The 27042-nt window shown below is 38.0% G+C and overlaps 1 long non-coding RNA gene across 1 annotated transcript; it reads left to right on the top strand.

Moving 5' to 3' along the window:
• The first annotated feature begins 465 nt into the window (after positions 1–465).
• LOC104994381 lies at positions 466–27042 on the top strand. The gene is made up of 4 exons (XR_825939.1): positions 466–1770; positions 5530–5679; positions 22579–22686; positions 27008–27042. It is a non-coding gene; the product is annotated as an uncharacterized LOC104994381 (long non-coding RNA).

Raw genomic sequence — 27042 nt, 5'->3', positions numbered from 1 at the left:
CACTCTTGCCATCTCCTGTTTGACCACTTCGCTTTGCCTTGATTCGTGGACCTAACATTCCAGGTTCCTATGCAATATTGCTCTTTACAGCATCGGACTTTGCTTCTATCCCCAGTCACATCCACAAGTGGGTGTTGTTTTTGCTTTGGCTCCATCCCTTCATTCTTTCTGGAGTTATTTCTCCACTGATCCCCAGTAGCATATTGGGCACCTACCGACCTGGAGAGTTCCTCTTTCATTATCCTATCATTTTGCCTTTTCATACTGTTCATGGGATTCTCAAGGCAAGAATAATACTGAAGTGGTTTGCCATTCCCTTCTCCAGTGAACCACATTCTGTCAGACCTCTCCACCATGACCCGCCCGTCTTGGGTGGCCCCACAGGGCATGGCGTAGTTTCGTTGAGTTAGACAAGGCTGTGGTCCATATGATTAGATTGACTAGTTTTCTGCTATTATGATTTCAGTGTGATTGCAACACCTACTGTGTTCCTTGGGTTTCTCTTACCTTGGACGTGGGTTATCTCTTCACGGCTGCTACAGCAAAGTGCAGCCACTGCTCCTTACCTTGGACAAGGGTTATCTCCTCACCGCTGCCCCTTCTGACCTTGAACGTGGAGTAGCTCCTCTCAGCCCTCCTGGGCCCACGCAGCCGCCGGTCCTCGGACGTGGCCTGGCGTTCTGGGTCGCCGCCCCTGACCTTGGGCATGGGGTAGCTCCCCTCGGCCGCGCTTCCTGTGTGGAGACTGCTAGTAATCCCCAGTAAAAATAAACATGTTAATAATCAAGTATTTTTGACTCTAAGAGATTAGTGGTAGTGACATTGGAGACAAGTGGCAGATTTGGGATAGGATTTTGCTGAGGGAAGCATGGCTCTGGATGGGTACTGGCTCCTGCTCTTAAGTTATTCCAGGAAGTGTAATGGAAAACATTTGTAGAGCAGACAGAAGGTTTTGCAGTACTGATTGCACTTATTAGAGAAGTACAGCTTTATGATAAAATGAGTTTAGAGTACAGAAACTAGATAACATTAGAAAATTTTAGCATGTCAGGAGCTTTAATGCTGGAACTAGTAATAGGACAATCAAAATTAATGAACAGTGGACTCCTAGGAATTATCAGAAATGTAGAATAAGCCATTTTAATTCTGAGAGCAACCTTATGCTAGAGCAAGAGTTTAGCACTGAGGGGAAAAGTTGATTTTAAATAACATTGGTGTTTTCTCTTAAATGTTCTTTGAATTTGGTGAATGTTTATTGAGTTCTTACTATGTAGCAGGTATTTTAACAGAAGACAGTTGGTTCATAAAGTAGCTTATTTGTTCTAGTTTCTTAATGATTTTCTCGCTTTAACTTATATAAAGCAATGATTACTGGTTAATAGTTTATTTTATTATTATTAGAAGGTGGTTCTCTGTGATATCTCATTGATGCCCTTACTACTTTAACCATTAACATATTTTAGTGCTTAATCTGAATTGTAGGTAAAATCCTAATTTTCAGATTAGAGCAATGCTGCTAAAAGAATGGAGACCATAGTAAACAGTTTCATAGTTCAGAAGGAAAAAAATGAAATATTTTTTAAAATGTATTTTTATAATTTTTTGCACATAATTCATGTTTTCTAAATTTTAAATGTAAGATATGGTTTTCATAGAAAATCTCATTTTTAACTATGTTCTTTCTAGTTATTAGATACATATGTATACAAGGACTGTTGGTCAGTTTACTTTAGCCTGCATGAAGTCAACAAGGTGTTCATCTTCACTAAGGTACTTTCTATTAATTTTCATGTAAATTAGACTTGCATCTTACAGTTGATACTTATTTCCAATTCACAAAAATAAGTAACTGAAAAATGATTGAATAGTAATGAATACTACTATTCATAAAAATTCCATAATGTAAATAGTAGAAAGAACTTCAGTGTGAATGGAGTTAGAATCTGTATGTTCGGTGCAGGAGCTTTTGTGTGATGTCTTCAAAACATCAACTAAACCATATAAGGAAGAACAGTAATAAACCTCTGAAAAAACTTTTTGGACTGAATCTATTTACCATTGGTCAGTAGCACATATATTTGCATGTTGCTGAAGTCTTCAGATCCTTTTAAAACATTGATTTCTCTAGTAAATGAATTTAGTTAGGTGATTTTATTTTTTCTGAGTAATTATAAAATATCTCAGTTTAAAATGTTACACAAGACGGAGGAGAGTCCAGAATTACAGAAGCATCATCCTGAATTGCATTCCTTAAGGCCAAGTGTAAGAGACTGTTGTCAGTTTCTGTCCCAGGCACCTGGCTTACAGCTCACTCAGCACCTAGTAGTGTGAAGCCGCCTCACTTAAGATTAATAACTTAAGTCCCTGCCTTAGGAGGGTCCCCACCTTAGATAAGTCTCTTGGACACTCAGGCACATTTTAGCATCTCTTAATGATTATATCCATCTGTCCTGTGTTTCCTGCCATCAGATGTAATCCTCAGAAGTTATTTATGTATAAAATTATATAGTAACACTAGCCTCCCAACAACCGTGAAGCAATCCATTACATGTGGGTCTGAACTTGTAGACTCAGTTCAAACGTCAAATCTGTAACAGTAATAGCAATAATAATAATATAAAAAAAAGACTTGTCGAAAGCTTGTTAAACCAGTTTCAACATTAATAACATATAATCAGGACAAAAGTGGTACTGGAAAAGTTGTATCAGAAAGTTCTGTAATTTAGTGACAACACAGAAGAGTAATTCCTTTCATATGTGTTCTAGAGGATATTTTCAGACCCATTATTGGGTATATGTGTATTACATGTATTGAGAGAGAAGTCCTTAACTTGTCCTAATTCATCCCTGAAAATCTGTGTATTTAGAAAATAATAATATACTGGAAAATAAATTTTGGTGAAGACTAAAAAGGATGTCTTCACCAAAATTTATTTTTCAGTACAGGATGTGGGCTTCTCTGGTGGCTCAGTCAGTAAAGAATGCCTGTAGTGCAGGAGACCTGGGTTTGAGTCCCAGGTTGGGAAGATCCCCTGGAGAGGGGCATGGCAACCCACTCCAGTATTCTTGAATGGAGAATCCCCATAGACATAGGAGTCTGGCAGGCTGCAGTCCATGGGGTCACAAAAGAGTCGGAGACGATTGAGCAACTAAGCAGACACACACAGAAAGTATGTAGCATGATCTTTTAATGATGGAATGCCAGCTCCTAGGGCAGCTATGAAGGTGGTGGCTAGGTAAATTAAAGTGTTAACGCAAAAAAAGTCAAACAACTCATCTTGTTAAAAAAGAACAGTTAATTATCAACTATGAACTGTCTAGATGTTGATCCAATGCTGAAGGGGAAAGAAAACACCAAGTTTTATCTTTTAAATCTACACCATTTTTATAATGCAAACACTGGGCATGAGGTGAAAACTTTTTCCTGTATACTTCCTGTTTTAGAGGAAAGATGTTCACATGAGGTTTTGAGATCAGAGCAGAGTTTAAAAGTATTTCTTTCGGACACTGTTAATGTCAGTAAATGGCCTTTCCTTGATTTTAGGTGCCTTGCTCATGTGGCATACTCAACCTGTTGACCTGCTTTCTTGAAGAGACATTTCTCCAGGTCCATAATGTTAATTGTAATACAGAAGTGTTTTGCAAATGGCTTAGTTGTATAGAGCTTTATCCCCACCTAACCTCCATCTTATTTTCTTGCCTTAATTCAGAAACATTAGGTATATTAGGGTATTGCAACATAACATGAAAAAGTTCTTTCTTGAGCTGCATGCAAAGGACAGGTTGGGAACCCATTTAACATTATATGCAGGTAGATTTTTCTTATGATGACTCAGAAAGATTATTGTGAGAGAAAGTATATGACTAAAAAGAAATTTGGTATGTGTAGTCATAAAAACAGGAGGTTTGGGGCCTCACATGTCTATTAGAATACCAAAGCAGTGACAAACTTCTTCTTTGTTATGAACGTGGTAATACAGAACAGATTTATGGGATAAATTGCTTATATATAATTCTTATAGAACAAGTTGTATACTAAAAGCTTATGCTGACCTGATTTTCAGTTCAGTTGCTCAGTCGTGTCTGACTCTTTATGACCCCGTGAACCACAGCACGCCAGGCCTTCCTGTCCATCACCAATTCCCGGAGTCCACCCAAACCCATGTCCATTGAGTTGGTGATGCCATCCAACCATCTCATCCTCTGTCCTCCCCTTCTTCTCCTGCCCTCAATCTTTCCAGCATCAGGGTCTTTTCAAATGAGTCAGCTCTTCACATCAGGTGGCCAAAGTCTTGGAGTTTCAGCTTCAACATCAGTCCTTCCAATGACTGATTGGACTCGTTGGATCTCCTTGCAGTCCAAGGGACTCTCAAGTCTTTTCCAACACCACAGTTCAAAAGCATCAATTCTTCGGCACTCAGCTTTCTTTATAGTCCAACTCACATCCCTACATGACCACTGGAAAAACCATAGCCTTGACTATACTGTTTAAAAAAAAAAACAAAAAACACAGTAATCACCTTTTCTTGCTAACAACTAGAATCATCATCATTTTTTAGCAGCTAGTCAATGCTCTTATTTTCTATCCTTTTATAATCCATATTCTGGCAGTTTGTCAGATCAATTTAACTATCTCCTTTTACTTTCCATCCACATAAAGCTTCTTTGAAACATTTTTAGTAGTAGAGTGAAAAAATTTTTAAAGAACCTATTTTCAGGGTTCAGATCAAGATGGTGGAATAGGAGAATGGAGCTCACATTCCCACACAAACACATCAAAAATACATCCACATACAGAACAATTCTCTTGGAAAACTAATTGGAAACTTGTGGAATTTTTTCACAATGGAAGCTTTAAGAAAAATCACATACTGGTAGGATGGAAGAAGAAGAGTAAGGTTGGGACCTCAGACCCTGAAAGGAATGTGAAAGGAAGAAATAGTCTGCATGGGTGGACCCTCGCCCTGGGGAGCAAGGAGGCTGAGCCACAGGTTGGGCAGCCCAGTCATAGGGTCCTCCACAGAGCAGACAAGCCCCCTTGGATGCTGGGGAGAACTACTGGGACCGATAGAAGGGCTCAAGATGTGTAGACTCATGAAAAGTGTGGAAATGCTGGCTATGAAATAAAATTCATTTTATAGAAAGACAAGGATTTAAACAAATTTATTTCTCTGCCCTTTGACTTCCTCTCTCCTCTCTACTGTGCATTATGTATCTACATTATGCATCAACCAAACCTCCCCCATCAGCAGAAATAGTTGCTTAACCATAAAGAGCAAGATTCCCCTAGCATCAACAAGATAACTCCTTAAAGATAACATTCCTTCTTGATCTTGTAAGGAGCTACAGAGTGCTTAGCTCTGGATTGTGTAAACTGTCAATAACCTATCATTCAATGTACAGTTTTCTGTCTAAAAAAACTTGTATAACTGCCTTCTGATGGGTAGAATGGTTCTTGGAACTTTGTGAGATATTCTTCCTGGGTTATAGTCCTCAAATTTGGCTCAAAATTTTCCATTTCTTTCTTAGATTGACCAATTGTTTTGTTGACATATGCTTGGTGCAGCTGCCTGGATATCAGAGACATTCACCAGAGGACACCTGGAGTCTACCTGGAACTGGCGCTCAGTAAGGGCCCACTGTGCCCTGCTGGCTTCTTGGTACTCCTAACGTGTTCTGGTGAGTTCTCCTCAGATATTTGGATCTCATTGTTTGGGTGATGATCCTGAAATTTTATTTGAGCTTGTTTTCACTGAAGACTACTCCAAAAAATTGAAGAGGAGGGAGTATTCCCAAATTAATTCTATGAGGCCACCATTACCTTGATACCAAAACACCACAAAAATAGAAAATTATAAACTAATATCTTTAACAACTGTAGATGCAAAAGTCTTCAACAAAATATTAGCAATCCAACAGTGTATAAAAAATACCATACACTATAATCAAGTTGGATTCATTCCAGTGTCATAGGGTGGTTTAACATACACAAATCAGTCAATGTGATACATCATATTAACAAAAGGAAAGATAAAAATCACATGATCATCTCAATAAGATGTCAGAAAAGCATTTGACAAAATTCAACATCTATTCCTGATAAAAATTCTTACCCAAGTGGATACAGAGGGAATTTAGCTCAACATAATAAAAGCTGTTTATGATAAACCCACAGTCAGCATAATACTCAACAGTGAAAAAGCCTTCCCACTAAATTCAGGAACAAGACAAGGATGGCTACACATAGCTTCTCATGATGCCTACTCTCATAGTATCAGAAATCTTAGTGACAGAAATCCAACAAAAGGGATAAAACTGTTACTATTTGCAGATGCCGTGTGTGTGTGTGAGAGAAAGAGTCGCTCAGTCGTGTCCCGACTCTTTGCTGCCCCACAGACTGTAGCTCATCATGCTCCTTTGTCTATGGAATTCTCAAGACAAGAATACTCAAGTGGGTTGCCGTGCCCTTCTCCAGGGGATCTTCCTGACCCAGGGATCAAACCCAGGTCTCCTGCATTGCAGGCAGATTCTTTACCAGCTGAGCCACAGGGAAGCCCTGGTGATATATAGAGATATGTAGATATGATACATAGAGAACTCTAAAGTCTCCATACAAAATCTATTAGAAGTAACAAATGAATTTAGCAAGGTTGAAGGATACAGGATACAAAGATCTGTTGCATTTCTTTATAGTGGTAATGAAATTTTAGAAACAGTAAAAGAAAAATCCTGTTTAAAATGGCATCAAAAATAAGTAAACCTAGGAATAAACTTAAACAAGGATGTGAACGAGCTATATGCTGAAAATTATAAAACATCGATAAAATTGAAAATGATTCAAAGAAATGGAAAAATATCCTATGCTTTTGGATTGGAAGAATATTGTTAAAATGGTCATCCTATCCTAAGCAATCTACAAATTTAATGTAATCTTCATCAAAACACTCATATTTTTCACACAGCTGGAACAAAAAATCCTAAATTTATGTGGAACCACAAAGGACCCAGAATTACCAAAGCAATCCCAAGGACAGAACAAAGCTGGAGGCATAACCCTTGTAGACCTCAGTGTAAAAACATTAATCAAGACAGCTCATGAGGCTTAATATCATCAAAACAATCCAGTCAAAAAATGGGCAGAAGACCTAAATAGACATTTCTCCAAAGAAGACATACAGATGGCCAAGAGACATACGAAAAAATGGTCAACATTGCGAATTATTAGGGAAATGCAAGTCAAAACTGCTTCTCTGATAGCTCAGTTGGTAAAGAATCCACCTGCAATGCAGGAGACGCCCTGTTCAATTCCTGGGTTGGGAAGATCCACTGGAGAAGGGATAGGCTACCCACTCCAGTATTCTAGGGCTTCCATGGTAGCTCAGCTGGTAAAGAATCTGCCTGCAATGCAGGAGACCTGGGTTCAATCCCTGGGTTGGGAAGATTCCCTGGAGAAGAGAGAGGCTACCCACTCCAGTATTCTGGCCTGGAGAATTCCATCGACTATATAGTCCATGAGGTCGCAAAGAGTTGGACACGACTGAGCAACTTTCACTTTCAAGTCAAAACTACAATGAGATATCACCTCACACCAGGTAAAATGGCTATCATCATTTAAAAAAAAAAAAAATCCACAGATAAATGCTGGAGAGGGTGTGGAGAGAAAGGAACCCTACTATACTGTTGGTGGGAATGTCAATTGATACAGCCCCCATGGAGAATGGTGTAGAGGTTCCTGAAAAATCTAAAATAAGTTTTACCATATGACTCTGCTATACCACTCATGGGCATATACCCAGAGAAAAGAAATAGGTATCCAAAAGGAAACCTGCACCCCAGTGTTCACTGCAGCACTGTTTACAGTAGCCAAGATACGGAAGCAATCTAAATGTCCATCCCAGAGGAATGGATAAAGAAGGCGTGGTACATATACATATATAATGGAATATTGTATTCCATTAATATTCAGCCATTAAAAAGAATGAAATAATGCCATTTGCAGCTACATGTGTGGACCTAGAGATTGTCATGCTGAATGAAGTAAGACAGAGAAGGAGAAATATGATATCCCTTATATGGAGAATCTAAAAAGATGATAAAAATGAACATATTTACAAAACAGAAACAGACTCACAGACTTAAGAGAACAAAATTATGGTTGCCAGGGAGGGGAGAGAGAATGGGGGGGAAAGACAGTTAGGGAGTTTGGGATCCACATGTTCATACTGCTGTGTTTAAAATAACCAACTAGATCCTACTGCATAGCACAGGGAACTCTGCTCAGTGTTAGGTGGCAGCCTGGGATGCGAGGGGAGTTTGGAGAAGAATGGATACTTGTATATGTATGGCTGAGTCCCTTTGCTGTGAAACTATCATCACATTGTTAATTGGCTTTACTTTTATGTAAAATAAAATGTTTTTAAAACAATAGTGTGATATTGACACAAAAACAAATATAGATAAATTTAACAAACTAGAGAGCTCAGAAACAAACCCACACACCTTGGGTCAGTTAATCTATGACAAAGGAGACTGTGACAAAGAACAGGCAATGGAGGAAAGACAGTCTCTTCAGCAGTTGATGTTGGGAAAGCTGGACAACCACATATAAATCAGTGAAGTTAGAACACTCCCTCATATTATATACAAAAATAAACTCAAAATGACTTAAAGACCTTTATAAGACATGACACCGTAAGACTCATAAAACAGAACATAGGCAAAACATTCTCTAATGTAAACCCATAGCAATATTTTGTTAGATCTTAAGGATAAAGAAAGAAAAGCAAAATAAACAACTGGGACCTAATCCAACTTAAGAGCTTTTGCACAGCAAAGAAAACCATTAACAAAACTAAAGACAACCTATGAAATGGGTGTAAATATTGGCAAATGATGTTACCAACAAGGGGTTAAAATCCAAAATATACAAACAGCTGATACAAATCAATATCAAAAAAACAACCAAGTCAAAAATGCAGAAGACCTAAATAGACATTTTCCCAAAGAAAACATACAGATTGCCAACAGGCATATGAAGAGATGCTCAACATTGCTAATTATTGAAGAAATACAACTCAAAACCACAATGAGGTATCACCTCACACCAGTCAGAAGACTATCATCAAAAAGTCTTCAAATAATAAATGCTGGTGAGGGTATGGAGTAGAGGGGAACCCTCTAACATGGTGGGAATTAAACTGGAGCAGCCACTGTGAAAAACTGTCAGAGGTTCCTTTAAAACTAAAAATAGAACCTACCATACGATCCAGTAATCCTGCTCATGGGTATGTATCTGGAAAATATGAAAACTCTAATTCAAAAAGATACTTGCACCATAATGTTCATAGCAGCACTATTTCAATATCTAACACATGGAAACCTGAGTGTCCACAGTAGACAACTGACTCAGGAAGAAGTGGTTCTATACACACACGATGGAATATTACCCAGCTAAGAAAAAGAAGGAGCTATTCCCGTTTACAGCAATGTGGATGAACTTAAAGAATATGCTTAGTGAAATAAATTGGAGAAAAGACAAATACTATATGATATAACTCATATGTGTAATCTAAAAAATAATGGCAATGAATCTATATAAAAAACACAAAGAGACTCCAGACTTAGAAAACAAATTTTTGGTTACCATAGGGGAAAGGGAGAGGAGAAAGAAGGAATTAGGAGTATGAGTTTAACAGATACAAACTACTATACATAAACTAGAGAAGCAACAAGGGTTTACTATATAGCACAGGTCACTACACTCAATACCTTATAATACCTATAATGAAATATAATCTGCAAAAGAAATATCCCAAACGTGAATCACTTTGCTATAAAACTGAAACTAACACAATGGTGTAAATCAACTATACTTCAATAAAAAGTTAGAGATGACATAAAAAAATCCTATTTTCTTTCATTCACATTTTATGAATTACAATTATCAACATTTTCAGAATGTTATCATTAATCAGTGCATATTCTTTTAGATGTATGTTGAGCAAGGGTGTGTTTTTGCATGATACGTGGATGGGGGTGGATATTTTCATCAGATGATTTTCATATTCTTTGTTATTTCCTAGCCAAAATAAAGCATTCATTCATTACATTTAGTTTTTTAGTTATTATATATTCATTCATTATAATTAGTAAATAGGCAAATCTATGTTATTTATATCCCTACATTCAGATGGCTTGTTGTGATATCTTTCTTCATTTTATAAGTTAGTCCTTATAAAGCTGGGTCTTCTGAAACTCTTGGGTTTGCACGTTAGAGAAAGTCCCAAGAACTATACACAGGTAACTTTAAAATATGCCTGTTCCTAACTGCTAGACTTTGCATAGTGATTAGCTTAACTTCTACTGGTAATAAATGTAGCATGCCGATAAACAAGTTCTCAAAATACCTAAAGTACATAGTGAGTACTAAAAATATACATCACTCTTAAAAAACTAAGCAATCGCTAAGTGCTAAGTTTTCAAATCTGAGTGGACTTGCATTATAAAAAGTTTTAGGGGCTGCACAGCTATGTAGATGAATAGATGTAGATGAATTTCTAAGGTAAATCTGATGAAATGAATAGGTTTATTTTCATCCACAAAATGTATTAATTTTCTAGGAGTTTTAATAAAATACTTATTTTTACAAGATGTTCCATTTTAAGAGTACCCTACTTTACTAAATTTTAATTCCATTTAAAGTTTATTGGATTACATTTTGCTAGGAACAAATTAGTATAGGCTCAGATAGCATAATACTGCAAAAACTATCTTGCTTGTCTTCATCATCCTTTCTTTCCCCATCACATTTTTTTCTTTGAAATTAAGAAGGCATTAAGAATACTTTATCCCCCTCTTGTTTAAAACTCAAATGTTGCTGTTGATTATTTTGAAGTAAAGAAGCTTGTAATAACATCTTAAAGTAGAACATGGAATTTTAGTGACATCTTGTGGCCAAGGCTTTTCTCTGAGTATTCTATGTCTGTCGTAGAATGGGCTGTGTACTAGTGGACTTCCAACAGGAGAATGTACTTCTGAGAGTACCTGAAGACTCCAAAAATTTAAACTGATATAAAGGGTCTTACGGAGAAGGCAATGGCACCCCAGTCTAGTACTTTTGCCTAGAAAATCCCATGGACGGAGGAGCCTGGTAGGCTGCGGTCCTTGGGGTCGCTAAGAGTCGGACACGGCTGAGCGACTTCACTTTCACTTTTCACTTTCATGCATTGGAGAAGGAAATGGCAACCCACTCCAGTGTTCTTGCCTGGAGAATCCCAGGGACGGGGAATCCTGGTGGGCTGCCGTCTATGGGGTCGCACAGAGTCGGACACGACTGAAGCGACTTAGCAGCAGCAAAGGGTCTTAAGGCAACCAATTTCCTAAACTTCAGTACCGGCCCTCTCCCTATACTAACTGGACCAGGCCTGTGGTCTAGGCACTATGCCATTTCCTTTTTTCCAACCTTCCTTTTACAGTTACTCTTACCGCTCCTGTGCCTCACTGTAGTGCATTGCTCTGTGGTATCAAAACCTCAAATTTTAAAAATCAAAATTTTTAATTAACTGGTGTAGGGAAAGGGAATCACTACAATTATCATTCAACAAAAGCTTTGCAAGTCAGGTGGTTGCTAAGCTTTCATTAAAATTAATTTGGTTTCAACACAATTAAAGAAAAACATCATCAGATGATGATCTAACATCTGATCATATATTAAAATGAATCTTGGCAATAAATCACATGTTTTTTGCCTTTTGATCTAAAGTTTATATACACTAAAATGTACAACTCTTAGAAAATGTCTCAACTATTATAATTTCATTCCTCTCTACTTATTAGTGTGAGCGTACTTTCTCATGCTTACTTAAAAGACAAAACTGATGACAAACTGATTTATATAAGAAATAACCTACTTCATTAAATCATGGGTTTTCAGTGAAGTGTGTGAATTAGTTACAGAATTTTGGTCAATTATATAAAACTAAAAATTATAATAACCAGAAGACATGTTTAACACTTTAAACATAGTAAAATTTTTAAAAATTGTTATTTTTTTCCTGCATAGAAGTGTTATACAGTGATTAATAAGTTTTAAAAAATAAAATATATTAAGATAAAATTCTATGTGACAACTGGAATACAAATTAATACATATGCAATGAAATATTACTCAGCCATAAAAAGAATGAAATAATGACATCTGCAGCAACATGGATGAACCTAGAAATTATCATACTAAGTCAATGAAGTCAGATAAACATAAGTAACATGTGAGATCACTTATATGCAGAATCTAAAATATGATACAAAAATTTACAAAATAGATGTAGACTCACAGACATAGAAAACAAACTTACAGTTACAAAGGTGAAAGGGATGTAGGGATAAATGAGGGATTTTGGATGAACAGGTGTTCAGGTGCCCAGTTGTGTCTGACTCTGCAACCCACGGACTGCAGCATACCAGGCCTGGATGAACAGATACATACTATTATATATAAAGCAGATAAACCACAAGGACCTACTGTATAGCAGAGGGAGCTATATTCAGTATTTAATAACCTATACTGGAAAGTAATCCGAAAAAGAGTATTTATATATAGCTGATTGCTGACACCTGAAACATTGTAAATCAATGTTCAATAAAAGAAAGCGGGGAAATAAAGTACAAATTAAAGGAGTGCAAGTAAAATTTCTAGGTGTAAAAGTCTGTAAATGTTTAAATAGATACTGCTCGGTAGAAAAACAATTAAGTTGGATACATTTTTTAAAATTAACACTTATTTAAAAATATAAATTACTTCTTTTCAGCTATTTAATAATATAATATTTCAGATGTCAACTCAAAATTTGTGAGGGAGTAAATTTTACAAGCATTCTTTCAGGGGATATGCAGGCAAACAAGTTTGAAGGGCAGGACTCATATCATTTCTACTTGACTTTTATTTCATAGACTCAGATATTTGGGAGAAAAATCACTTAAATTTGTGCTTTAGATTATGGTAGTATTTTCTGAAACTAAAAATAGGACAAAATCTGAGTGTATAGAATATTTCAAATCAAAACCATATTCCTAGATCTAGGAAGCTGTGGTCTGCTAAGCTCAAAATCAAAAGAAAAATTTGTAGAAGAATTATTTTTCCTTTTTCTGATTAGAATTGAAGTGTCCTGGCAGAAAGTGAAGAGGAACTAAAAAGCCTCTTGATGAAAGTGAAAGAGGAGAGTGAAAAAGTTGGCTTAAAGCTCAAGATTCAGAAAACTAGGATCATGGCATCTGGTCCCATCACTTCATGGGAAATAGATGGGGAAACAATGGAAACAGTGTCAGACTTTATTTTTGGGGGCTCCAAAATCACTGCAGATGGTGACTGCAGCCATGAAATTAAAAGACACTTACTCCTTGGAAGGAAAGTTATGACCAACCTAGATAGCATATTCAAAAGCAGAGATGTTACTTTGCCAACAAAGGTCCTTCTAGTCAAGGCTATGGTTTTTCCAGTGGTCATGTATGGATGTGAGAGTTGGACTGTGGAGAAAGTTGAGAATTGATGCTTTCAGATCAGTCCTGGGTGTTCTTTGGAAGGAATGATGCTAAAGCTGAAACTCCAGTACTTTGGCCACCTCATGTAAAGAATTGACTCATTGGAAAAGACTCTGATGCTGGGAGGGATTGGGGGCAGGAGGAGAAGGGGATGACAGAGGATGAGATGGCGGGATGACAGAGGGTGAGATGGCTGGATGGCATCACCGACCCAGTGGATGTGAGTTTGAGTGAACTCTGGGAGTTGGTGATGGACAGGGAGGCCTGGCGTGCTGCAGTTCATGGGGTCACAAAGAGTCGGACACGACTGAGCAACTGAACTGAACTGAAGAGTCCATTGATTGTAAGCTGCACCACTGATTCAATTACTTTTTGGTGCCAAAGCCTGGCATCACACTCAATGGATGTATAGAGTTAAGAAAAATCTAATGTCAGAAATGTTAAATAATAGAGTATGTGGAGGGGCTGAGGAAATATCTTAGGATGAAAGAAATAAGCTAATACAAAAACATTTTAAAAAAATAGCAGGTCTTTAATTTTTCTTTTTATAAGGTACGGTTAAATGTGATATAACTAATGTTCATCAAAGTTATTATCAGTAGTGACAGAAAACAGCAAATGCTGAGTGTCTAGTATTGACAAAATGTGCTGGTGGGGTTACACAGAAGTACAGAATATGGTCATTTTTGTTATATAAACAGAAGAAAGTTTGATAGGGAGAAGATGGCACAGTTGGTACGAACAATTTGGAAGCACTCACAGAATAGACTGAACTATAAATGAAGAGCAGGATTTACACCCATGTAGAACAAAGGGTGGCAAATTGGCCCCAGAGTCAAAGTTCGCTCAACATCTGTTTTGTATAATACATCGAGCTAAGATGGCTTTACTATTTTTACATGGTTTTAAAAATAAAATTTGGTAACGCATGACTATTATGTGAAATTCGTATATTCCTGGAGCACATCTATGTTTATTCCCTTACTGTTGGGCTCATTTTGTATCTACAGGGCAGAGCTGAGTAGTTGTAACAGAGACTGTATGATTCGCAAAGCCTAAAGTATTTGTTATCTGGTCTTTTTTTTTAAACACAAAATGGTTGCCTGGTTCTGATGTAGAGGATCATCTTTATATGTGAATTGGTGACACTCACAAAGGCTCGGTGGTGGGAGCACAAGGTGATGACGTAGAAGTAGTAGAAGGAAAGTCTGTAAAAGTGGGTTAGGGCCAGTTTGAGAGACTTTGCATTAGGCATCAAGATGCCACAGTCAATTTCTGGGGCATGATTGTCATAGTGCTCTGTAGAAAGATTAATTTGGCAGCAGTTTGTAAAATAGATTAAAACACAGTATTAACAACTGGAGTAGAGAAGCAATTTAGAAAATTAAAGCAATGGTATAAATATAAGGCAGTGTATATCTAGAATTCAGTGGTGATTTGGGAATGGAAAGAAACATAATTAACTCTGCTGCTGCTGCTAAGTCACTTCAGTCGTGTCCGACTCTGTGCGACCCCATAGACGGCAGCCCATCAGGCTCCCCCGTCCCTGGGATTCTCCAGACAAGAACACTGGAGTGGGTTGCCATTTCCTTCTCCAATGCATGAAAGTGAAAAGTGAAGGTGAAGTTGCTCATTCGTGTCCGACTCTTTGTGGCCCTACGGACTGCAGCCTACCAGGCTCCCCCGTCCATGGGATTTTCCAGGCAAGAGTACTGGAGTGGGGTGCCACTGCCTTCTCCATAATTAACTCTAATAATTATTAATAATTGATAGCAATAAGATGTTAAATATATCTTAATCTGAATTTTATCTTAGGTCTAGTTCACATAACTTGACCCAAATCTGTTATACAGAACCTTGTTCATAGTAAGGCATCTCTCCAAATGTGAAATTAAACCAATCACAACATGCCCACTTGAATGCAGTGTTGTTAGCTTAATCATCTATTAAAGCATTTATTCACAAAGAATTTATTCTTTGCCTACTATGATCTAAGCACTATTCTTGGTGGTGAATGCAAGAGCAGTGAACAAAAGAGACAAAAAACTGTCACCAAGATGGCAGACAGAGCTCACCTCTCCCTATGAACACATTAAAAGTACATTTACCTGTGCAACAATTTCTCACAGAAAACTAACTAGAAACTGGCAGATCTACCACATACCACAGTTGCAAGAAATATTTCCATGTAACTGGGCAGGACAAAAAAAAAAAAAGGCCTTAGGTTGGGACTTGCACCTCTGGGAGGGATTGCTCAGGAAGAGGTGGTCTCCGTGGGTGGCTCCTTGCCCAGAGAAGGGGGCATGTAGACTCACAATCTAGGCATCCCAGTAATAGGGTACCCTATGGAGAAACAAAGCCCTTTCTTTGCCTGCTGAGAAATCTGCTGAGACAGACAGAGGTCTGGACAACCCTAGACTCTACTTGTGAGGAGTGTGCATGTGCTGGCTTGCTAAGTCAGCAGAAAGAGCCTTGTACTGGTGGCTGCCACCTCACCACATTTCTCAGTCTGAAAAGCCAAATACCTCAGCTCTGCTCATTCCATACCACAGGCTGGTGCTAGATCAGGGCAGAGTTCAATCTAGCTACAAAGAGAGACAGTGGCATCTAGGGTGTGATCCAAGAGGAACCCTGGAGACCATGGTCAGCATGTACATGGGGGTGGCAGGCTAGGCCAGGCCAACGGTTGTCAATGCATGCAGTGGGTGGCGCCATAGAACACGCAGTGGCTAAGCACTAAGTCTCAGGCAGAGAGAGCACTCTATCTAGTTCCATAGAAGCAGACTGAAGGGCCTGAGTGGAGCCACAGCAGTGTCACAAGAATGAGCTGCAAATAAGCACTGAATCTCAGCCTGACAGCCCCTGGGCAGGGGAACACAGAGATTCATTTCCCAGAGAGAGTACCCTGGCTCCACCCACATCACTCTGCAACTTACCCTAGCTCTGGAGCAGACAGGTTCTGGAAGGAGTCTACACAGTGGCACCCCAGAGTCTAGCCACTAGCAGGATAGCCACCTCAATTGCTGCAGGCACAACACCCTGACACTCAGCCTAATCTACACCATAGCCTTGCACTGGACCTGGGATGAACACAACAGAGAAAGGGATGAAACCTTATGCTGCTTCTGGGTGGAACTGCCAATGCCTCTGCAGGTGGTGCCTAGGTCTGCTGTGACTTGCTTCACCAATCACCTTCTTTCTGGCAGGGCATGCACTCAAGGGCAAGTTTAATCCAACCCACCCACAGGACTTCTACTCCAACAAGAGCGGACTTTGCCCTGGACAGGGTGGTGACACCTTGGAGCAAAGATGAAGCCTGAACTCACATCCAGCTTGGGTTCTACACACTGCAACACTAGTCACCCATCAAGGCGACAATGTCCAGCATAATCCGAGGAAAGAGATGGCTGACATCCATACCAAAATCAGCCCCCATATCGAAAATATTGGACACACAGCAATACAGAGGTGCTCCCACATAAAAACACTCCTTCAAGACCAAAATAGATAACTGTTTCTTCTAAATTCATAAAGACAGAGAAATTTAAATAAAATGAAAAGGCAGAAGAGCCTACTGCCAATAGAAAGAACAAATGAAATCCCTTGAAAGAACAAATAATGAAACAGACCTCACCAGTCAACTACACTCCAAGTTCAGAAATGAGGTGATAAAAATGTTTAAAAAAATTAAGAAAGATTACTGATAGAAGTGCAGATCATTGTGACAAGGAAATAGAAACTATGAAGATGAACTGATGAAAATTAGAAAATTGAACTACCAAGATAAAAACCAATTTAGAAGCAATGAATAGCAGACTAAATGACACAGAGGAATGAACAGGTGATCCAGAAGACAGAATAATGGAAACCAACCACTCAAAATATCAGACAGGAAGACAAATGAAAGAGAAGGAAAGCAACATACATGATTCATGGGTTATGATAAAGCTTGCAAATCTATCCAAAATATGGGTATCAGGAGAAGAGAAAGAAAAGAGGATTGAAAATGTATTTGAAGAAATTATGGCTGAAAACTTCCCAACCTAAAGAAGGAAATATATTAAAGTACAGGAGGCACAGAGGGCCCCAAACAAGGTGACACCAAACAGACCCACACCAAACTTACTGTAGTTAAAATGACAAAAGTGAAACAAAAAGAAGATTCTAAAGGCAGCAAGAGAGAAATAAAGAATTATTTACAAGGGAACCTGCATAAGGCTATTAGCAGATTTCTCTGCAGAAACTCTGCAGGCCAGAAGAGAGTGGCATGACGTACTCAAAGTTCTGAAAAGGGAGAATCTGCAACCTAGGATACTCTACCCAGTAAGATTATAATTTAGAACAGAAAGAGATAATTTCTCAGATGAGCAAAAACTGAAAGAATTCATCAATACTAAGTCTACGCTAAAAGACATATTAAAGATCTCTAAGTAGAAAAGGAGCAAAAATCTACAGGAAAGGGAAAAATCACAATAGGATGGGCAAATACATAAAAGAATTGAAACACAACACTTTAAATCAACTATACTCCAATAAATTTTTTAAAAAGGATTGAAGATCATTTAAATAAGCCAGCACATAGATTTTAAACCTAATCAATAAACTTTGTAAAAGCAAAACAGAAACAGACTCATAGAAGATAAATTTATGGCTACCAAAGGGGAAGGGGATGCAGGATAAATTAGGAGTATGGCAATAATAAGAACAATATATATGTATAAAACAGATAACTAAGAAAGATTTACAACATATTCAAAGCTTGAAATAACCTAAAATGTAAAATAATATGAAAACCAAATATAACTGAATCTCTTTGGTGTAATAGCTGAAACTACACGATACTGTAAATCAACTATTAAAAGTTCAGAGATTTTTAACTGACATTAACAAGAAAAAATTAAAATGATTATAACTACAATTAACAGTAAAAGAATAAGAATGAAAATATAAAGTAGAAATCAAAATCACAAAATGTGCAAGAACCAGAGAGGGTACTGGGGCAGATGCCAACAGTGGGACTTAACAGCTGCAGTGATGCTGCAACAAGGGAAAGCTTTAATCACTATTCAGGAAGAGTCTAGGGACAGCATGGGACCCAGACAGAAGGAGGGACATTGAACCAGCAATTTTTTTGGGGGGTACTATGATTATCCACATCATTCTGGTTTCTCTTTTCCAAATTAATGTTTTCTGTTATATTGCTGATGGATGAAGGGTATCTGCTGAAAAGAAGTCTGGCATGCCACCCTGTTTTATGCACACTCAAGATTTAAAAAAAAAAAAAAGGATTCTGCCCATTCAAAATAACTAGTACTCTGCTGGAATAGGATGTATTCTGAAAAAATGGGTAACAATTTAAATATTAGTGAAAGATTTTATAGCTAGTCAAAGTGGTAGAGGTGGGAGGAAAAAGATTTGTGGTGAGTCAATGTTTAATGGTCTACTACAGGATTGGCAAATACTGAACTCATCCACCCTCCTATATCCCCAAACTGTAGTGGACACCAGTCATCAGTCTTCCCATTTTTTTCCCACTGAGCTCAAAGAGGGTCACGCATTCTTCATTGCATTTTTCCAGGCACCATTCATAATCAATTGACATTAGAAAGAGAAGTAAAATCCAACCATCATCTCAGATCTAGATGTCTTCTGTGCTTCATGGTAAATGCAGTCTCTGTTCTATGTTCTTCAAAGGGGGCCATGTCCTTGAATCATAAAGCTGACATTTGTGAATACTCTCAGCTCTTCAATTACATTTATTTTATATTTGACAATTAAATTTTACTGTGTTTCGTGAATGTGGGATATATTCTTCAATAGTTTGTCATGCAGATATATTATATAGTGCCTCTGGTATTGGGGAGATGATTATTTATGCAAAATCCTCCATGGTGATTATCGTGATTATATGTAAGGGTTTGGTTTAATAATTTGCAAACTGTATTTCTAATATCATAATTATGATATATAAACAGACTTTTAGTTAATGACATTACTCATGTCTATCATTTATATATGAATAGATATTTGTTTATGTTTTTATATTACTTGTGATTTCAATCAGAAATTATTCTTGGAAATTTAAATATCTTTAATTAAAATCACATTTGATAAAAGTAATGCATTTCATCATATAATTATATGGTTGAGAGTCTGAAGAGATCGTAGAGATTATCTATTCCTCTCTAAAAAGTAATGCAGACATTCTTTCTACAGCACCCAAATTTCTTAGACCATATTTGGTAAGATGGAAATCACTGTATCCCTAGATAGCTCATTTAATGTGCTGGCAACTATAGTTGTTAAAAGTTCTTTCTCTTTTATAAAGCAGATCCCAGATATATTATTTCACCCTTCCTTAAATACTTCAGCAAATACAGTAGTCCTCCTTTATCGAAAGGGGATTCATTCCACTAATCCCCAGTTCAGTTCAGTTCAGTTCAGTTGCTCAGTCGTGTTCGACTCTTTACTACGCCATGAACTGCAGCACGCCAGGCCTCCCTGTCCATCACCAATTCCCAGAGTTCACCCAAACTCATGTCCATCGAATCCGTGATGCCCTCCAGCCGTCGGCCCCTTCTCCTCCTGCCCTCAATCCCTCCCAGCATCCCAGAGTCTTTTCCAGTGAGTCAACTCTTCGCATGAGGTGGCCAAAGTATTGGAGTTTCAGCTTTAGCATCATTCCTTCCAAAGAACACCCAGGACTGATCTCCTTTAGAATGGACTGGTTGGATCTCCGTGCAGTCCAGAGACTCTCAAGATCTTCTCCAACACCACAGTTCAAAAGCATCAGTTCTTCAGCACTCAGCTTTCTTCACAGTCCAACTCTCACATCCATACATGACCACTGGAAAAACCATAGCCTTGACTAGACAGACATTTGTTGGCAAAGTAATGTTTCTGCTTTTGAATATGCTGTCTAGGTTGGTCATAACTTTCCTTCCAAGGAGTAAGCGTCTTTTAATTTCATGGCTGCAATCACCATCTGCAGTGATTTTGGAGCCCAGAAAAATAAAGTCTGACACTGTTTCCACTGTTTCCCCATCTATTTCCCATGAAGTGATGGGACCAGATGCCATGATCTTCATTTTCTGAATGTTGAGCTTTAAGCCAACTTTTTCACTCTCCTCTTTCACTTTCATAAAGAGGCTTTTTAGTTCCTTTCTCTTTTTGCCATAAGGGTGGTGTCATCTGCATATCTGAGGTTATTGGTATTTCTCCTGGCAATCTTGATTCCAGCTTGTGCTTCTTCCAGCCCAGCGTTTCTCATGATGTACTCTGCATATGAATGTTAAATAAGCAGGGTGACAATATACAGCCTTGATGAACTCCTTTTCCTATTTGGAACCAGTCTGTTGTTCCATGTCCAGGTCTAACTGTTGCTTCCTGACCTGCATATAGGTTTCTCAAGAGGCAGGTCAGGTGGTCTGGTATTCCCATCTCTTTCAGAATTTTCCACAGTTTATTGTGATCCACACAGTCAAAGGCTTTGGCATAGTCAACAAAGCAGAAATAGATGTTTTTCTGGAACTCTCTTCCTTTTTCTAACCCCCAGTGGACAGTAGCAAATCCTATGTTTTTTTCTATACATAAATATCTATGATAAAGTTAATTTATAAATTAGGCACAGTAAGAGAGTAACAACAGTAGCTAATAAAATAGAATAAGTAAAACAATATATTGTAATTAAACTATAGAATAAACTATAGACCACCAGGCTCCTCTATCCATGGAATTTTTTAGGCAAGAATACCGGAGTAGGTTGCCATTTCCTTCTCTAGGGGATCTTCCCAACCCAGAGTTTGAGTCCACATCTCTTGCACTGGCAGGCAGATTCTATATAACTGAACTACCTGAGAAACCCCATTCTTCTGTATATCTTTTTATATATTTAAATAGTTTTAAAATATGTGTTTTTTTAAGGACTATAAGAGTTGGGTTGGGTGAGTATATCAAATTTGACTGGAGGGAATCAAGGAAAGTAACAAGCTGTCTGAAGAAGCAAAAGGATGAAAGGCTGGGATGGAGGTGAAGAGGGCACCAGAGGCAACACCATGAGTTTCTGCCCTGAAATTAGGTGCAAACGAAGAGAACTGAGGGTGGTTCAGTTCCATCTGAATGTAGAGACAGGTAGAAAACAGGAGGAAATGTTATTTAGGAAGCTCAGGAAAAGCTTTGACCATTAGAGTTTTCAATTTTTTTTACCTACAGTGGAAAGATATATATGGCTTTTTCAGCAGGACATTAAAAGATTTGGTGTGTGCTTTTAGAAACACTAAAATTGTATGAAATAAATCAAGACTTGTGTTGTAAAAATGATCGGTCTGATACATGAAGCATACTTAAGAAACCACTGCAACATTCCCGGCAAGAGATGAAGGAGAGGTACTTGTAACTAGGAGGCTGGCACTGGAAGTGGAGAAGAAAAGATGGGTGTGAGAAAGAATATTGAGATAGGAATGAAAATATTCAGAGTCTGACTGAGTATGGAGTGTGGGATAACATTTAAGATTCACAGATAACTGCAATGTCATTAACAGAAATATCAGGAGGATGTGCTGATTTTGAAAAGAAAGTTCAGTTTTAAGCACACTGAATTTTATCTATTCCTTATAGAGATACCAAAAAGACAGTTGAGAACCATGTATCTAGTCAATATGATATTAAAAGAAACAGAATCCAAAGGAAACAAGAAAATATTGGTGGGATAGAATCTTCTGGAATGACTGTTTTTAGTATGCTGAAAGAGAACCAGGAATAGGTGCATAAGCAGTGCTAAAAAAGGGACTAAGTAGGTGGTCATAACATGATGCTAAAGCAAGGTAAAGGAGATAGAACTGAATTTAATGATTCATAGGTCACCAGTGCCTACTGAGAGAACGGTTTTAAAAGAAAGGCTAAAAATGTTTAAAAACTCTAATGAAGTTCTGATTATGACTTAGTTTTAATTCATTTCTAACGTTATTTTAATTAATTTTGTAATTTAATTCCAAGTCTTTGATTTTTTTTTTTTTCTTCCCTTACTATTTATCATTGTTGTAGGAATTTCTTCATCTCTAGGGCATTTACCAAACAATAGTTTCCAGAAACAGTTACAGGACAAATGAAGAGTAGTCCAACAGTCTAGCTTCACTTTTCCCATGGACAGAGGTAAGGTTTAAAGTCCTAAAGTTTTAAAAATGACTTTGTGCCAGCAAGTTTAGGGATAATACCTATTATGTATACCTATTTTAGCTGTATCCATTAGATTAATGGGATTAGATGGGTTCTAGTTTTGTTCTTCTTTTTAACTAATCTGTCAGCATGTGACATAAACAGTTGCTCAGATACACAAATATAACTTTGGTGTTCTGTGTACTCAAATTGTTTGTCAATAACATTTGTATGGTCTAGTTCATATTTTTATAGACTCTCAGTAGCTTTCTCCTTCAAGTATTTCTCTAGAAAAAATCATAGTAAATCCTAAATATTTGGCATGTGGTTAAAAAATTTATATTTGTTACTACCTGATCTGCCTCTTGAAAAATTTGTATGCAGGTCAGGAAGCAACAGTTAGAACTGGACAAGGAACAACAGACTGCTTCCAAACAGGAAACGGAGTTCGTCAAGGCTGTATATTGTCACCCTGTTTATTTAACTTCTATGCAGAGTACATCATGAGAAACGCTGGACTGGAAGAAACACAACCTGGAATCAAGATTGCCAGGAGAAATATCAATAACCTCAGATATGCAGATGACACCACCTTTATGGCAAAAAGTGAAGAGGAACTAAAAAGCCTCTTGAAGAAAGTGAAAGTGGAGAGTGAAAAAGTTGGCTTAAAGCTCAACATTCAGAAAACAAAGATCATGGCATCCAGTCCCATCACTTCATGGGAAATAGATGGGGAAACAGTGGAAACAGTGTCAGACTTTATTTTTTTTGGCTCCAAAATCACTGCAGATGGTGATTGCAGCCATGAAATTTAAAGATGCTTACTCCTTGGAAGGAAAGTTATGACCAACCTAGATAGCATATTCAAAAGCAGAAACATTACTTTGCCAACAAAGGTCCGTCTAGTCAAGGCTATGGTTTTTCCATTGGTCATGTATGGATGTGAGAGTTGGACTGAGAAGAAAGCTGAGTGCTGAAGAATTGATGCTTTTGAACTGTGGTGTTGGAGAAGACTCTTGAGAGTCCCTTGGACTGCAAGGAGATCCAACCCTTGGGTGTTCATTGGAAGGACTGATGTTGAAGCTGAAACTCCAATACTTTGGCCAACCTGATGTGATGAGTTAACTCATTTGAAAAGACCCTGATTATGGGAATGATTGAGGGCGGGAGGAGAAGGGGACCACAGAGGATGAGATGGTTGGATGGCAGCACCGACTCAGTGGACATGAGTTTGGGTGGTCTCTGGGAGTTGATGATGGACATGGGGCCTGGTGTGCTGTGGTTCATGAGGTTGCAACGAGTCGGACATGACTGAGCAACTGAACTGAACTGAGGAGGATCTTACTTGGGAAAAATCTTTAGTGTACCATCTATAGAATCTAATATAGAAAGTTGTCAGTGTTGGATGAAGTAAAAATGCAGAATGATTTTAGGTAACAAAATGCCTTTTCTCTATTACATAGTAAAAGTATTAATGGACAAGTCAATCAAGAGATTTTATAGATTAATATTTTTGAAGCAAAGTAGTAGAATTCATTATCAAGTGCCAAATTCTTTGAGAGTTCACATCAACTCAATTTTTTTGTCATCACAAAAGTCTGACCAAGCAGAATTGGGAAATTTAGATAGATTTTTCTCCCTTTTCCCTTCATTTAGGAAATCTCTTTTTACTTCTCACTCAATACTAGAAAAAGAGAGGTGTACACAAAGCACTTTGAAGTCAATATATATTGAAAACAGTTGATCTAAATATTCAATGTAATGGCACAAAATTTTGAAGTAACTGTAAAATTTAAGCTTAAGGTTAGAATTCAGGTTATTGTGTATTAGAGAAATTTGGGGGAAAGGAGTAATGGTTAATAGAGGAAACTTCTGCTAGGATAGAGGAAGAGAGATACAGTATCATTTCCATTTTTTCTAAATCATGCATTTGAGTTTTTAAAAAAAAATTGGTTTTGGATATGAGTAGGATGCAAAACAGAGGAGTGAGCCGTTAGAAAAGCAACCACAATAAACTGTGCCAGCATGACATTAAGCCATGATGATTAAGGGGTACTAATAAAATTCTGAGAGATTAATTTTCAAGGAATTATTCAAGTTAGTTGTATTTAATATTAAATGAATGCTTGTGTGCATTACCCTTACTAAAGACCTGCAAAGCTTGTGTTCCCAAAGAAAAGTAAATGATTCTAGATTTGGCCACAGTGTGGAGATGTTGCAGCACAGATTCACCTTGCTATGCTGGTGGACTGCTGAGTTCTCACACTGAAACGGGGATTTTACAAGGCCTGCACTGATTTTCCTTTCCATTTTATAACATTTTATCATAAATAAGTGCTTCCATTTTCTAGTACAAGTTCATACATGTGTATGGCATTGGATTTTTGGGAAGGAACATCAGAATTTCTATGCATCTGTTACCTCTAAATGTTCACATATGATGCTTTTAACTGCTCTTCCATATTACAAGGCGGAATCCATGTAATGCCAAATGAATCAATTTCAGTATACAGTGTTCTTGAAAGACCCACTAACGCATATAAAATAATAGCAAATACCACCACAGTTTGTGGGTTTCATCTAAGAATGAAATGGCATTTGTGGTAAAAAGCATTCATAAATTCATGTGCAAATCAAGCTGTTCACTCATTCCACAAACATGAAGTTCCTACTCTGTGCCAGGCACTTCCTAGACATGAGGATAGAGACCAAATCAACATGATATTTCCCTACTGGAATACAGTGTCAGTCCAAAAATATAAAAAGATACAATTACTATGTGAAATAAATGCAATGAACAAAAAATAAAGAATATAATATTTTAAATTGATACAGATGAGAAGAGAAGAAGGAGGGAGATGATGTTAGACGGGTAGAACACATTCCAGGCAGAGGGAACAGCATCTGGGGAGGTCCTCAGGGGGAAGGAGTTTGGCAAGGTCAACAGACTGAAATGATGTTACTAGGTTAATAGGCCTTGAAACTGTTTAGCACACTGAGCACGGTGGGCTGAGAAAGGCAGGAGACGACCTGTCATGTCAATTCAGTTCAGTTCAGCCGCTCAGTCATGTCCAACCATTTGCGACCCCATGGACTGCAGCACGCCAGGCTTCCGTGTCCATCACCAACTCCCAGACCTTGCTCAAACTCATGTGCATCAAATTGGTGATGCCATCCAACAATCTCATCCTCTGTTGTTGTCTCCTTCTCCTCCTGCCATCAATCTTTCCCAGCATCAGGGACTTTTCCGATGAGGCATTAGGTGGCCAAAGTATTGGAGTTTCATTTTCAGCATCAGTCCTTCCAATGAATATTCAGGATTGATTTCCGTTAGGATGGATTGGTTTGATCTCCTTGCAGTCCAAGGGACTCTCAAGAGTCTTTTCCAACACCCCAGTTATAAGCATCAATTCTTTGGTGCTCAGCATTCTTTATAGTCCAACTCTCACATCCATACATAACTACTGGAAAAACCATAGCTTTGACTAGATGGACCTTTTTTGGCAAAGTAACATCTCTGCTTTTTAATATGCTGTCTAGGTTGGTCATAACTTTTCTTCAAAGGAGTAAGCGTCTTTTAATTTCATGGCTGCAGTCACCATCTACAGTGACTTTGGAGCCCAAGAAAATAAAGTCTGTCACTGTTCCATTGTTTCCCCATCTGTTTGCCATGAAGTGATGGGACCGGATGCCGTGATCTTAGCTTTTTCCTGTCCTCTTTCATATGCATCAAGAGTCTGTAGTTCTTCACTTTCTGCCATAAGGGTGGTGTCACCTGTGTATCTGAGGTTGTTGATATTTCTCCCAGCAATCTTGATTCCAGCTTGTGCTTCATCCATCCTGGCATTTTGCATGATGTACTCTGCATATAAGTTAAATAAGCAGAATGATAACATACAGCCTTGACGTACTCCTTTCCCTATTTGGAACCAGTCTGTTTTCCATGTCCAGTTCTAACTGTTGCTACTTGACCTGCATACAGGTTTCTCAAGAGGCAGGTCAGGTGATATGGTATTCCCATCTCTTTCAGAATTTTCCGCAGTTTGTTGTGATCCACACAAAGGCTTTGGTGTGGTCAATAAAGCAGAAATAGATGTTTTTCTGGAACTTTCCTACTTTTTTGACGATCCAAAAGATTTTGGCAATTTGATCTCTGGTTCCTCTACCTTTTCTAAAACCAGCTTGAACATCTGGAAGTTGTCGGCTCATGTACTGTTGAAGCCTGGCTAGGAGAATTTTGAGGATTACTTTGCAAGCATGTGAGATAAGTGCAATTGTGCGGTAGTTTGAGCATTCTTTGGCATTGCCTTTCTTTCAGATTGGAATGAAAACTGACCTTTCCCAGTCCTGTGG

The sequence above is a fragment of the Bison bison genome, unplaced genomic scaffold (assembly GCF_000754665.1).
Source record: "Bison bison bison isolate TAMUID 2011002044 unplaced genomic scaffold, Bison_UMD1.0 scf7180017864258, whole genome shotgun sequence".
Classification (NCBI taxonomy): Eukaryota; Metazoa; Chordata; class Mammalia; order Artiodactyla; family Bovidae; genus Bison; species Bison bison.
This window is presented reverse-complemented; position numbering and strand designations above follow the sequence as displayed.